The sequence below is a fragment of the Salvelinus fontinalis genome, chromosome 4 (assembly GCF_029448725.1).
Source record: "Salvelinus fontinalis isolate EN_2023a chromosome 4, ASM2944872v1, whole genome shotgun sequence".
Taxonomy (NCBI): Eukaryota; Metazoa; Chordata; class Actinopteri; order Salmoniformes; family Salmonidae; genus Salvelinus; species Salvelinus fontinalis.
The window spans coordinates 75,971,415-75,986,986 of NC_074668.1; the positions used below are offsets into that span (position 1 = coordinate 75,971,415).

The 15,572-nt window shown below is 44.5% G+C and overlaps 1 protein-coding gene across 3 annotated transcripts in view; it reads right to left on the reverse strand.

Annotated features, from left to right (window-relative positions):
• LOC129854413 (serine/threonine-protein kinase 33-like) overlaps positions 1–15,572 on the reverse strand; it is a 38,084-nt gene that overhangs the window by 12,495 nt on the left and 10,017 nt on the right. For all 3 annotated transcript variants that reach the window (XM_055921430.1, XM_055921428.1, XM_055921431.1), the window contains exon 2: positions 1,294–1,350. The gene's annotated coding sequence lies outside the window, so the exon portion shown is untranslated. The remainder of the gene's footprint in view (positions 1–1,293; positions 1,351–15,572) is intronic.

Sequence of the window (15,572 nt, forward strand, 5' to 3'; positions counted from 1 at the left end):
AGTGTTTAAGATAAACTACTTAGAAATGGAGACACCATCTCCAGCGTTCAAATTGGCACACTTTGCCTACCTTTGTCTATTCACCATTGGTTTCTGACCAAACCGGTGTCTGAAGACGGGTTCATATTATTAACACTAAGCACAATTTACTTCGCTTGAAAAATGCTCTCCAAAGCCAAATTAAATGTAAAGCAATTATCAAGTGACTGGGAGCGTTGGAGTGGATCCGCCACACGGACGCCAATTAATTATTAACTGGGAAGCGGTGTCTTTAACCTCTTCACTCTGACGCATTATCTTATCCCTGACAGGGCTCTCATAACAGGCCTGTCTCTCCCATTACCACCCGTCTATTTGCTAGTCAAAACCATTGTGACAGCCTCTGGAAATCCCAATCACCTCAATCACAGCTCATTTGTGGGAGAGGGAGGCATGTGATGAGTGTATCACAGGGAAGGACCGGCATCTTGCTCTGCAGGTGCCTTAGAGAGGGTGTGCCCGCCTGCCAGCCAGCCCAGTGGGGAGGAAATGAGATATCAGGGTCAGGTCAGGGAGACGTCTGACCTTAAAATGGGTCACTACAGATCCACAGGTCTTGGATTGCTTTAAGCCAGAGGGGCCTTACAGTACTATCACATTCTTGGTTTAGCCAATCTCCCAATCATGTTTGAGTGATCTGCTAATAGTCTCATGAGAAGGATATTACTGTAATGGATTCTAAAAGAAACCTTACATGAGTGATATGTCAGCTTTCAGACTGATTGAACACAATGTACTGTACAGACTGGCTAAATTGAGAACATGCGTTAGATCTATCAGTAAGAGCTGCCATAACGGCTCCATAAAAGATAGGCCCACATATAATTGAATTTGATTGTAAGCATTTCCAAAATATCAGAATTACTGCGCTTGCTGTGGATTTGAGAATCTGAACAAACCATATACATGTATTACTCAGTACTAAAGCCTCTAATGGGGTAGTCAAGCCTGTGAATATTGCTTTAACCATAGGGCTTGACGGACATTAATTAAAATGTGAATTAGCATGACGAATGGTATAGACAGAAGAGGCACGACTGCACTCAAAACTAATCAACAGCTCACTGAAACACTATTGGCACTTATGAAGCCCCAAATTACATATTTAGAGGCAAAAAAAGATGAGTTAGACAAACTACATTTTTGCGTTTGCAGCTTTCGTCCTTCAATGAATCAGCGCCAGCAAAAGTGCCATGTATTGCATAGGCATAGCATGTACGTGAATTACAACAAGGCAACGCAGACTGTACTTACCAACCTGGAGCAGCCTCAAAGTGTTCCATATTTACTGCTTCTCACAGCCCATCAGACCTGAACACAAAAAAAGAGGCTTATGCTGTTATAATACACATTTAATCATCAATGATTTATTTTACAAGTCAAATATGTTTCTAAGTTTCATGTTTCTAAGTTTATTCGCCACGTACACAGGATACAACAGGTGTAAAACAGTACAGTGAAATTCTTACCTTGAGAGCTCTTTACCAACAATGCAGTGACAATATTATAGATAATAAAATGTACACATTTAAATCACACAAGAACTACGATGTGTTAAAGAAACACGAGAATGCAGGTATATACACTGGTCAGTGCAAGTACCTTTTTCAATGTGCTAGAATGGTTGAGGTGGGTTTATACATAAAAAGTGACTGGTAGTGGGAATATATAAATACTTATGGTAATATACATGTAAACAGGAGTAATAAAGATGCAATAGCAAAGAGCACATATTACAAGTTAGCCTATTAGAAATGGGGTTTTGAATGGGGGAAACAAACTTCTTACATCATTTCCAATGTGATTGATATCCTGCTTTGTGTGCACCTTTTTACTAGTGTACTAGCCTAACAGACTGAATAGAGGTTGGTCTCCACAACTTTCTAAAACAGCATCATCATAGGCTTGGTTCACACACAGAGATACAGTAGAATATATTAACACGTAGACTATCCTACCAGACAGGAACCACATGCTTCCTCATGCTCGCCAGATCTCAGTAGAAAGTAATTATGGCAGATAGTTATGTTTGAGAGGTTTGAAAAAGCAGAGGGATCGATTGATGACATTCTGTCAGAACCCCATTAGAGTTTATTTACTGATTGTTTGTGGATGGAAATGCACATTGTTTCCCTTGACTGCAAGGGAGCTGCAGTGTTTCAGCTTGGAATGCAAATAAAAAATGTGACATTGGAATGATGCCTGTACACAAAGATAATTCTGGACCAGATAGAGGTCTCCTCTATCTCGCTCTCCACCCCCTCCATCTCTTTCTTCGACATGCACTGCCATCGCACTTTCATGGTCTGTGTGGCAACGGAAAGGTGTAGGCCTAAATAAAATCTATAGTTTTGATTCTTCCACAATTATTACACTGTAATAAACAAGACGATTGGTCCCCAAAAAATGCCAGGTTTGACGTTAGGCTCCTAATCTTTTTCATTCAGATGAAAGGGGAGCAGTGCCTGAACTGTCTGCCCATTTGCTATATAATCATTAGCCTAAATGCTTTCTTCTATAGGTGTAAATATGCTAAATAATGATGTTTGTTGAAGGTGAAAGTAGAGCTCAAAAAGTAGGCAGACTATGAACAGGTGCTGCTTTGTAGCCACATCACAGCTAATTAAAACCTTGGACACACACACACAAAATGTGTGTATGCAATTAAAATGTAGACAGCAATCTTCCTTCCTTCAGCCAAAATATTTCATTCTTCTCATCTGCAACTTAATTATTTATTGACAGCTGGCTTTGATGACAAATGATAAACTTCACAGTACTAATGAAGCATGGAATTACATTACCTGATGAGGGAAGGCTTTGCATGTCTAGAATGACAATACTGAGGCAGTCTAGTTCACTAAATTATGGGATGAATAACATTATATAGACAGATTTAACTGATTGATGAGCAAAATCACATGTTCTTTGTCAATGCCATGAGACTGTCAAACTAAGGACTTTTTAAGTTAATTCAAAAAAAGAATAGTCTTGAGTCGGTCACAAGCTCTCCTTGGTTACAATTGACTTCCTCTAAAAAGGTATGCCTTTGTGCAGTACAGTATCTGTGCTGAGTGTGTTTATTGTTGAGAACTGTGCCTGGCGGAGCAATCAGTCTGAACTGAAGGAACCATGGACCTGTCTTTGCCAAGCTGAACATTCAGACATCCAATATCTGCTTAAAATCGTATCCATCGTTCTGAATTACCTGACAGCTTCAATTGATGGGCACTTGAAAGAAATGTACGGTGCCTTTAGTTCCTCCCCTCTGCAGCCATAAGTATGTAGCACCCTGTAAACAAGCCACTTAGTGGGCCTTCCAAGAATTCCTTTTGTCTTCTCAGGTCATGTCTGATACAGTGCCTTCAGAAACTATTTACACCCCTTGACTTATTCCACATTTTGTTGTGTTACAGGCTGAATTCAAAATGTATTCAATAGATTTTCAACAGATTCTTTCACCCATCTACACACAATACCCCGTAATGACAAAGTGAAAACATGTTTTTAGAAATTTTAGCTAATTTATTGAAAATGAAATACAGTATATATATCCCTGAGTCAATTCATGTTAGATTTACCTTTGGCAGCGATTACAGCTGTGAGTCTTTCTGGGTAAGTCTAAGAGCGTTGCACACCTGGATTGTACTATATTTGCACATTATTCTTTTCAACATTCTTCAAGCTCTGTCAAATTGGTTGTTGATCATTGCTAGACAGCCATTTTCAAGTCTTGCCATAGATTTTAAAGCATATTTAAGTGAAAACTAAAATCAGGACAATCAGAAACATTCACTGCCTTCTTGGTAAACAACTCTAGTGTAGATTTGTCCTTTTGTTTTAGGTTATTGTCCTGCTGAAAGGTGAATTCATCTACCAGTGTCTAGTGGAAAGCTGACTGAACCAGGTTTTCCTCTAGGATTTTGCCTGTGCTTAGCTCCATTTCATTTATTTTTTATCCTTAAAAACTCATTCAGTCCTTAACGATTACAAGCATACCCATAACATGATACAGCCACCACTATGCTTGAAAATAAGGAGAGTGGTACTTTGTAATGTATTGGATTAGATTTGCCTGAAACATAACACTTTGTATTCAGGGAAAAAAGTTAATTGCTTTTCCACATTTTAACAGTATTACTTCAGTGCCTTATTGCAAACAGGATGCATGTATTGGAATGTTTTTTTTTCTGTAAAGGCTTCATTCTTTTCACTCTGTCAATTACGTTTGTATTGTGGAGTAACAACAATGTTGTTGATCCATCCTCAGTTCTCTCCTATCACAGCCTGCCATTAAGCTCTGTAACCAGTATGAATTACATCATGACATTCGGGAGTCTCCAAAAAAATAGTATTTGCCTAATAATAAAGACGTCACTTCAACTGTAAAAATGAATTATCTTTCAAAATGTGTCATGAACACAACCAGTCATAATATTTTAATCTGATTGTCAAACAAATAACTTCAAAAAGTAGGCTGCCTGTGCATGTTTGTCCACTCCAAAATAATTCCAGAATTAAAACTGCATGTATACTCTTGCCATTTGATGAAGGGAAATAGACATCTGTTACAGAACACCAAACAGTGTGCCTAATGACATTCAGCGATTGCCATTGATTAGGCCTACATTAATTGATGCGTCTTGCTGACAAATTGACCTTTTTTGTAACATGAAAAGTCGGGACACCTGAAATGGGGCCGAAACTGTCCCGGGGAAAACGGGATGGTCACCCTAACACACACACAACTTACTAGAATGTTACAATGTGAATTACCATGAATTTTCAAAGAGGCCTACCAGTAGCCAGTGATGTAGTGGTAAAAAGAATGTGGGTAAACTGACTGCCGGTCAAGGTATAATTTTATTTTTTAAAGTTATACTGCCTATACAATGCATTTTTCTGAAAAATGTGAGTAAACAATGTTTACTTACATTTACCCTCCACTAGGACCATACCACTGCTTGTAGCCTACCCTCTATGCCGAGGCAATTTTACACACATGAATATACTCAGGTAGCCTACATTCAATATTATACATGAGTTGAATCAAAACATGTTTTACACCCTAGTTCATGATTTAAATGTAAAAAAAAATAAAATCACTGACTTGCCTAGTTAAATAAAGGTTAAGAACAAATTCTTATTTACAATGACGGCCTACACCGGCCAAACCCGCACGACGCTAGGCCAATTATGGGAGTCCCAATCACGGCCGGTTGTGATATCCTGGTTCAAATCCAGGCTGTGTCTTGAGTGACGCCTCAAGCACTGAGATGCAGTGCTTTAGACCGCTGTGCCACTCGGGAGCCCCAGTTAATGCTTGGAGTCTTCAGATTGTGTGACATAAAACACCACCTTTCTTTCCTTACATTAATGACAGTGTTGTCATTATTAAGCATTTAAAACAATTGAATTAGAACATTGAAGCCTGTATAGAATCATGAATCTTGGAGATCTCTGAAAATGCACTCTAAGTATGCCTATGTAACATTTCATTATGTTTCACCGTGAAGACAGTTGTAGGCCTATGCCCTTGCAAAATCGAATGCTTCTAACCGAGTCACCTTACAGGCCTACTGTCATTAATGTATAGCCAGCCTTTTTGTTGGCTAGATTGGAGTCTAGCTGTAGGCTAGTGATATTGTCGACCATCAGCTGTTCCAGGAAAGAAAACAAATAATGATAGAAAATAAAAGCTAAATAAATGGTCAAATAGTTTTGGCCACGGATGGTACGGAGAACACCAGTACCCGCGCGGACCTGAAAAACAACACAATGAGAGCTCTAAACAGCTGACTGATAAAAGCAAACAATGATAAAATCAATGGAAAGATCTTATGCATTGGAATAAAGGAATAGGTAATTTATTAAATCAAGGATGCATTGGAAAACAAATTGCGAAAATTAGGAAGCACCAAGGAAAATCTATGCGTAAAGGAGCTCAGCTAAGGCCGAAATACAGCACTACTGAGTGGACAGTGCCAAGCACAGAAATACACTGCTCAAAAAAATAAAGGGAACACTAAAATAACACATCCTACATCTGAATGAATGAAATATTCTTATTAAATACGTTTTTCTTTACATAGTTGAATGTGCTGACAACAAAATCACACAAAAATGATCAATGGAAATCAAATTTATCAACCCATGGAGGTCTGGATTTAGAGTCACACTCAAAATCAAAGTGGAAAACCACACTACAGGCTGATCCAACTTCGATGTAATGTCCTTAAAACAAGTCAAAATGAGGCTCAGTAGTGTGTGTGGCCTCCACGTGCCGATATGACCTCCCTACAATGCCTGGGCATGCTCCTGATGAGGTGGCGGATGGTCTCCTGAGGGATCTCCTCCCAGACCTGGACTAAAGCATCCGCCAACTCCTGGATAGTCTGTGGTGCAACGTGGCGTTGGTGGATGGAGCGAGACATGATGTCCCAGATAAGCTCAATTGGCTTCAGGTCTGGGGAACGGGCGGGCCAGTCCATAGCATCAATACCTTCCTCTTGCAGGAACTGCTGACACACTCCAGCCACATGAGGTCTAGCATTGTCTTGCATTAGGAGGAACCCAGGGCCAACCGCACCAGCCTATGGTCTCACAAGGGGTCTGAGGATCTCATCTCGGTACCTAATGGCAGTCAGGCTACCTCTGGCGAGCACATGGAGGGCTGTGCGGCCCCCAAAGAAATGCCACCCCACACCATGACTGACCCACCGCCAAACCGGTCATGCTGGAGGATGTTGCAGGCAGCAGAACGTTCTCCACGGCGTCTCCAGACTCTGTCACGTCTGTCACATGTGCTCAGTGTGAACCTGCTTTTATCTGTGAAGAGCACAGGGCGCCAGTGGCGAATTTGCCAATCTTGGTGTTCTCTGGCAAATGCCAAACGTCCTGCACGGTGTTGGGCTGTAAGCACAACCCCCACCTGTGGACGTCGGGCCCTCATACCACCCTCATGGAGTCTGTTTCTGACCGTTTGAGCAGACACATGCACATTTGTGGCCTGCTGGAGGTCATTTTGCAGGGCTCTGGCAGTGCACCTCCTTGCACAAAGGCGGAGGTAGCGGTCCTGCTGCTGGGTTGTTGCCCTCTTACGGCCTCCTCCACGTCTCCTGATGTACTGGCCTGTCTCCTGGTAGCGCCTCCATGCTCTGGACACTACGCTGACAGACACAGCAAACCTTTTTGCCACAGCTCGCATTGATGTGCCATCCTGGATGAACTGCACTACCTGAGTCACTTGTGTGGGTTGTAGACTCCGTCTCATGCTACCACTAGAGTGAGAGCACCGCCAGCATTCAAAAGTGGCCAAAACTTCAGCCAGGAAGCATAGGAACTGAGAAGTGGTCTGTGGTCACCACCTGCAGAATCACTCCTTTTTTGGGGGTGTCTTGCTAATTGCCTATAATTTCCACCTTTTATCTATTCCATTTGCACAACAGCATGTGAAATTTATTGTCAATCAGGGTTGCTTCCTAAGTGGACCGTTTGATTTCATAGAAGTGTGATTGACTTGGAGTTACATTGTGTTGTTTAAGTGTTCCCTTTATTTTTTTGAGCAGTGTATTTCAGCTTTCCATTTTTTATTAATTTGTAAACATGTATTTTTTTAAAACATTATTCCACTTTGCCATTATAGGGGTTATTCCACTTTGCCATTATGTAGGCCAGTGACAAACAACTGTACGTGTCCAGAGGCCAGTGGCACATGCTTTACTCAGGGGAACCTAAAAATCTATTTGCCTTGCATGCACAGAGGACTCTACATGTTGCTAGGAGATAAGGCTCAACAAATTCAAAAGCAATTCTTAATGGTTTTATTGGCTAACTTCTGTATAACACTAGCCCAGGCAATAGGAACCAAAGAAGGCATCTTGAAAAGGATATATTCCACAGATTTTCAAATGACATCTCAAAGAGAAACATCTCAGAATGTAAACACTGCAAAGGAATCTTAGCAAAACACCAACTCGGCCTAATAGCCAAGTTTAAACTTCAGTCATTCATAATTCTTAAGCAAGAAAAGATGCCAGAAGGCCTCAAACTATCCATGCAATAGGAATCAAAGGACAATAACAAAGTGGAAATTAATTAGTTCGCTTTCTGAAGACTTCGGGGGGGATATACTCACCTGCAAGGATGGTGATCTTATCAAAGGGTGTCTGATATCATGTTGGTGCATTTCATTAAACCATACATTAGAAGAACTAGGCTATGTGCTGTACTATGTCACAGACAGTCCTCTACTGGACTTAAGTTGCTATACTGGACTGTTTTGTAGTCACAGCAAATCGGACAACGCCACACATATCACTGTATGTGTTGTGGTATCCCAGGAGGTCTACCCCGGGGGATGGTAATAGAGGGGAGGTACGTGAGGCGACATTGGCTCCCTCTGCTGGGAATACGGGAGCTGGGCACCCCGACACGGACAGCTCCAAGTGGAGGCAATTAGGGGAAAATGCCAACCAGCCGTGGAGGCAAAATAAAAGGAACACTGACACCCCGAGAGAGAACGGGGAGAGGCCGACAGCGAGCAGAAGTAGAGAAGAAGTACCGTGCCAAACCTAAGTGATTTTCTTTGTTATGTTTATTTTCTGTCTTAATAAAGTTGTTTTTGCAGACTAAAACCTCCCTGTCTCAGTGTCAATCTCTGCATGCTCAACCCAACACCCCACGGTTTACCACATATGGTGGAGAATGCGAGCATCTCAGTAGCTTTGGGTGCCGTGGGGTCGAGCGTACGGAGATTACCATGGAGGAGCTGGTGGATCAGTTCATCCTCAGCCAGCAGAAGCAACAGGCACTCCAGGAGCAAGCACTGGAGGAGCAGCACCAACAAAACCGCAGACTGGTAGTTGAAGGTTGGGTGGGCTCAGGAGTCTGGCCTGAATCAGTTCCTGGTTCAGTTAAGGGAGGAAGATGATATGGAGTCATATTTGTGCACCTTCGAGAGGACAGCACAGAGGGAAGGATGGCCCAAGCCCCACCCTTTTGGCACCCTACCTCTCTGGGAAGGCCCAGAAGACCTACTTTGATTTGAATGCTGACCAGGCTGCGAATTATGAGGGACTCAAACGGGAGATCCTGAGCCGTTATGGGTTCAATCTCGCACACTGTGCACAACTGGTCCATGACTGGGCCTTTGACCCCACCCTTTCCCGACCGTGCTCAGATGAGCGACCTGGTGTGTCTGACCAAGGGCTGGCTATTGACGGAAGTACCGTCACTCCCGATGCTCGACAAGCTTGTCCTGGATAAATACCTTCGGGCCCTGCCATACGAGATGAAGAAGACGGTGAGCATGCAGAACTCCCAGAGCCTGGAGGAATTGCTGACCACGGTAGAAATTCACCAGAACACCCAGGACCTGCTGAGAGGGGCCCGAGCGGAGACGTGGTGAGGGGACGAACAACACAAAGAGAGGCGAGGGGCTGAAGGGTGTCCGTACAGAACCAGCTGAGGCTGTGAATCGGGAGGGTGACCCAAACCGACGACGTCGGCGGCTGATGGACCCAGATCAGAGACGCTGCTATGAGTGTGGTGAGCCGGGGCGTGGAGCCAGGAAGAGGCCATGCCCTCCGCATCCCCCAGCTCTGGTGTAACCCGGATGGCGAGTTAAGTCACCTCCTGTTGGGCGCACACCGAGACGGCCCCTTCGATGGTTCCTGTACGAATCGATGGCATCGACACCAGCGCTCTGCTGGACTCCGGCAGCATGGTGACCCTGGCCCACCTACAGTGGCTCACACGAGAGGGGAAGGAGGAACCGGGGGACGAAGTGGTGACAGTGTTCTGTGTAAATCAAAATCAAATTTATTTATAAAGCTCTTCTTAAATCAGCTGATATCTCAAAGTGCTGTACAGAAACCCAGCCTAAAACCCCAAACAGCAAGCAAAGCAGGTGTAGAAGCACGGTGGCTAGGAAAAACTCCCTAGAAAGGCCAGAACCTAGGAAGAAACCTAGAGCGGAACCAGGCTATGAGGGGTGGCCAGTCCTCTTCTGGCTGTGCCGGGTGGAGATTATAACAGAACATGGCCAAGATGTGTCCATTCTCCTCGGTCGAGACTGCCCTCTCTTCCAGGCAATGTGGAGGGACCTGGGGAGGCGCACACGGGAGGTAGGAAGAAAAGGAAAAAGGATGGTGGCCTGTGCAACCCAACCCCCGCCACGAGAGGTGTCCACTGGGCCCGAGTCGAACTCGGAGGAGGGAGACGACCCCGCTCCGGCAAGCGAGCAACCGTGCGAGGAAGACCTCAGGCTCCCCTTTATGGAGGTGGAGGCCCTAGACGGACCTCCCGACACGGGAATCCTCACAGGTCAGTTCAGGACGGCCCAGTTAGAAGACCCCAATCTCCAGAACGGCCCAGTTAGAAGACCCCAATCTCCAGTGGATGGCGTACTGTTACCTGGGGTAAGTGATTGGCGCTACCCCCACTTCGCAATCAAGCATAATTTATTGTATCAGGTAGTAAAGCATAATGGGGAGACAAAAGACTTGTTACTCATACCCAGCCAGTATGTTAGGACTGTGTTGCAGCTTGCCCACACCCACATGCTTGGGATACACCTGGGGATGGAGAAAACCAGGGAGCGGATCGAGAACCGGTTCCACTGGCCCGGAGTCAAGTGCGCCGTGGAGGATTACTGCCATAGTTGCCCTGAGTGCCAGATCACAGCTCCGAGGGTGCATTATAGAAACCCTTTGGTTCCCTTGCCCATTATAGGAGTGCCATTCGAGTATCCTGAGGCAATCCCGCTACACACGGCGGCAGCAAAAGGTACCGCACGGGAGCTCTTTCATTTATTTAGCAGGGTGGGTATTCCGCGGGAAATCCTGACAGACCAGGGCACCGCGTTCATGTCTCGTGTGATGAAGGATGTCTGCAATCTGTTACGAATAAAACAGGTGAGGACCCGTGTGTACCATCCACAAATGGACGGGCTGGTGAAACGCTTCAATAAGACCCTAAAACAGATGCTGAAGAAGGTCATCGAGAGAGACGGGAGGAATTGGGACCAGCTGCTTCACGACCTGATGTTTTCAGTGCGCAAGGTACTCCAAGCATCCACAGGGTTCTCCCCCTTTGAGCTCCTGTATGGTTGTCGGCCCCGCTGGCTGCTGGACCTAGCCAAGGAGGTCTGGGAAGAGCAGCCGACCCCCCTTCACAGCGTAGTAGAACATGTGGAGGAGATGAGGGAGAGGATGACGGCGATTTGGCCAGTGGTGAGAGAGCCCATGGCCCAGGCGCAACGTGCCCAGGAGCATGTCTACAACCGGGGTGCCCAACCACGAGAGTTCCAACCAGGTGAGAAGGTCTTGGTGCTGATCCCTACAACGGAGAGTACATTCCTGGCTACGTGGCATGGGCCCTACGACATCGTTGAGCGGGTAGGCGACGTCAACTATAAGGTCCACCAACCGGGGCGGAGAAAACCCCTCCAGCTTCACCATGTGAACTTACTGAAGAAATGGCACGCACGTGAGGCTCTGTGCGTAACGTGGACCCGGCCACAGTAGGGCCCGCCCTTGGTTGAAGTTGCAATGGGGGAAGACCTCAGCCCAACCCAACGACAAGAGCTCAGAGAGTTGGTCCAGCGGAATATGGCCGTGTTCTCCGAGGTGCCGGGGCACACAGATCTCGTGGAACATCATATCCACACCAATCCGGGAGAAAAAGCGCGTAAACGGCCATACCGGATACCAGAAGCCCGGAGGGTGGCGGTCCAGCGGGAAGTGACGACAATGCTAGAAATGGGGGTACTGGAGGAGTCACACAGTGAGAGGTCTAGCCCCATAGTGCTGGTTCCGAAACCGGACGGAACCGTCCACTTCTGTAATGACTTCCGGGGCCGAACAAGGTCAGTAAGTTCAATGCCTACCCCATGCCCCGGGTGGACGAACTGATCGACTGCTTGGGGATGGCGAGATACGTCAGCACCTTGGACCTGACGAAGGTGTACTGTCAGGTGCCACTGGCAGCAGCCTCCTGGGAGAAGACTGCCTTCTCCACCCCAGGGGGGGGGGGGGGGGGGGGCTATACCACTACCAGGTTCTGCCTTTCGGGCTCCACGGGGAACCAGCGACCTTTCAGCGACTCATGGACCGCGTCCTGCGGCCGCACAGTGAGTACGCAGCTGCTTATCTAGATGACATAATTGTGCACAGTGACAGTTGGGAGTCACATCTTTGTAGGTTACATGCCATGGTTGATGCGCTAAGGGATGCAGGTCTGACCGCAAACTCCACAAGTGCAAGCTGGGCTACGCTGAGGTGGAGTACCTGGGCTATCAGATCGGGAGGAGAAATGTGAAACCCCAAGAAAATAAATAAATAAAAATCGCTGCCATTAGGGGATGGCCGGTCCCCCGAACCAAGAGGCAAGTGAAGTAATTCCTGGGGTTAGCAGGGTACTACAGTAGATTTTTACCTAACTTTGCCACAATAGCTTCCCCCTTCAAAGACTTAACGAAGGCACGACTACCCCAGACGGTGCAATAGACAGAGGACACAGAGGCGGCGTTCCAGGCCCTGAAGGATGCGCTATGTTCGCACCCGGTACTCGTCACCCCGGACTTCTCAAAAAAACTCCTTTTGATTTAAACAAAAACTTTCCATACTGTTTGCCCATGAAGTGGTCAAAATATTACTTTTTTGACCCGAATTCAGGAAATAAAAAGGTACTCAAAGTTGACCCATTTTGTATACCCCACCATACCATGAGACATCCATGTCTTCATCACTGGAAAAGATAAATGGCATTTAAAAGCTTACAAACAGGGTTCTCAAACAATTTTATTTTTTTCAATTAGTAATATTTAATAAAAATCATGTCATGTTTAGGCATTTAATGTCAATTACCTAAAACTGCATAAAATCCAATTTTTTGTTGTTGTTGTATATTTGCATGTGTTCGCTTAGACCCTACTTCACATCATCTGAGTTGATTGTGTTGTGCCCGCCATTGGTTGAAACACAATATGCTCTTGAATACAGGGTGGGTGTCATTTCAATCTTAGAAATATAATTCATAGAATGGACCTAATCCTTCATACCATTGCAATTTGGCTGGTACACCAGTGAAATTAAAAGTCATTTAAATTTTAACTTCAATTACTAATCACAAACATGACCGCCGGTCCACCCACTGTCGAATGTCAACATAAATGGTAATTTCTATTCTAAATCTATAGGATTTCAATGGACGATTGACAGTAAAATTGTAAACATATTCCCATTCAAGTAAACATTCTCTGACGTGTGGACCACCAGCAATCTTTGTGGTACCATTTGAGAGTTGAAATTTAAAATATATTCCCATTGTAGTACATTTATCTTCCAAAACATTACACCCACCCTGTATTCAAGAGCAAGATGTGTCTCAACCGATGGCGGGCACAACACCAAAACCTTAGATGATGTCAAATAGGGGCTTAGCTACAACATATGTGTTTTTAGATAATTAACATTAAAAAGTTAACATTTATTTTTTCAGATTATTTTTTACCAGAAATTATAAAATAGTTTGACAACCCTGTTTATAAGCTTTTAAATGATATCTCAACTGTTTATCTTTTCCAGTGATGAATTGTTTCTATTGTTATTGACTGTACTTTTGTTTATCTCATGTGTAACTCTGTGTTGCTGTTTTTTGTCGCACTGCTTTGCTTTATCTTGGACAGGTCGCAGTTGTAAATGAGAACTTGTTCTCAACTGGCCTACCTGGTTAAATAAAGGTGAAAAAAATTATAATAAAGACATGGATGTCTCATGGTATTTTTACATTTTATTTAACTACGCAAGTCAGTTAAGAACAAATTCTTATTTAGAATGACGGACTACCAAAAGGCAAAAAGCGTCCTGCTGGGACGGGGGCCTGGGATTAAAAATAAAAAAATACAATATAAATATTAGGACAAAACACACATCACAACAAGAGACAACACAACACTACATAAAGAGAGACCTAAGATAACAACATAGCAAGGCAGCAACACATGACAACACAGCATGGTAGCAACACAACATGGTAGCAGCACAAAAAATGATACAAACATTATTGGGAAAAGACAACAACACAAAGGGCAAGAAGGTAGAGACAACAACACATCACACAAAGCAGCCACCTCTGTCAGTAAAAGAGTGTCCATGAATGAGTCTTTGAATGAAGAGATAAAACTGTCCTGTTTGAGTGTTTGTTGCAGCTCGTTTCAGTCGCTAGCTGCAGCGAACTGAGTAGTGGAGCGACCCAGTGATGCGTTCGTGCTTTGGGGACCTTTAACAGAATGTGACTGGCATAACGGGTGTTGTATGTGGAGGATAAGGGCTGCAGTAGATATCTCAGATAGGGGGAGTGAGGCCTAAGAGGGTTTTATAAATAAGCATCAACCAGTGGGTCTTGCGACAGGTATACAGAGATGACCAGTTTACAGAGGAGTATAGAGTGCAGTGATGTGCCCTATAAGGAGCATTGGTGGCAAATATGATGGCCTATTGGTAAAGAACATCTAGCTGCTCGAGAGCACCCTTACCTGCCGATCTGTAAATTATGTCTCCGTAATCTATCATGGGTAGGATGGTCATCTGAATCAGGGTTAGTTTGGCAGCTGGGGTGAAAGAGGATTGCGATTACGATAGAGGAAACCAAGTCTAGATTTAACTTTAGCCTGCAGCTTTGATATGTGCTGAGAGAAGGACAGTGTACCGTCTAGCCATACTCCTAAGTACTTGTATAAGGGGACTACCTCAAGCTCTAAACCCTCAGAGGTAATAATAATACCTGTAGGAAGAGGGGCATTCTTCTTACCAAACCACATGACCTTTGTTTTGGAGGTGTTCAGAATAAGGTTACGGGTAGAGAAAGCTTGATCGACACTAAGAAAGCTTTGTTGTAGAGCATTTAACACAAAATCCAGGAGGGGCCAGCTGAGTATAAGACTATCATCTTCATATAAATGGATGAGAGCTTCCTACTGCCTGAGCTGTTGTTGATGTAAATTGAGAAGAGCGTGGGGCCTAGGATCGAGCCTGGGGGGTACTCCCTTGGTGACAGGCAGTGGCTGAGACAGCAGATTTTCTAACTTCATACACTGCCCTCTTTGAGAGAGGTAGTTAGCAAACCAGCCCAAAGACCCACAGACACCAGTACTCCTTAGCCGGCCCACAAGAATGGAATGGTCTACCGTATCAAAATCTTTGGCCAAGTCAATACAAATAGAAGCACAATATTGCTTAGAATCAAGGGCAATGGTGACATCATTGAGGACCTTTAAGGTTGCAGTGAAACATCCATAACCTGAGCGGAAACCAGATTGCATACCCGAGAGAATACTATAGACATCAAGAAAGCCAGTCAGTTGATCATTGACAAGTTTTTCCAACACTTTTGATAAACGGGGCAAAATAGAAATAGCCCTATAACAGTTAGGATCAGCTTGATCTCCCCCTTTAAATAAAGGGGTCTGTAATTGAATTCAAATGTATTTACCCTATGGACAGCACCAGTGCCATATGTTAAGAGAGTTG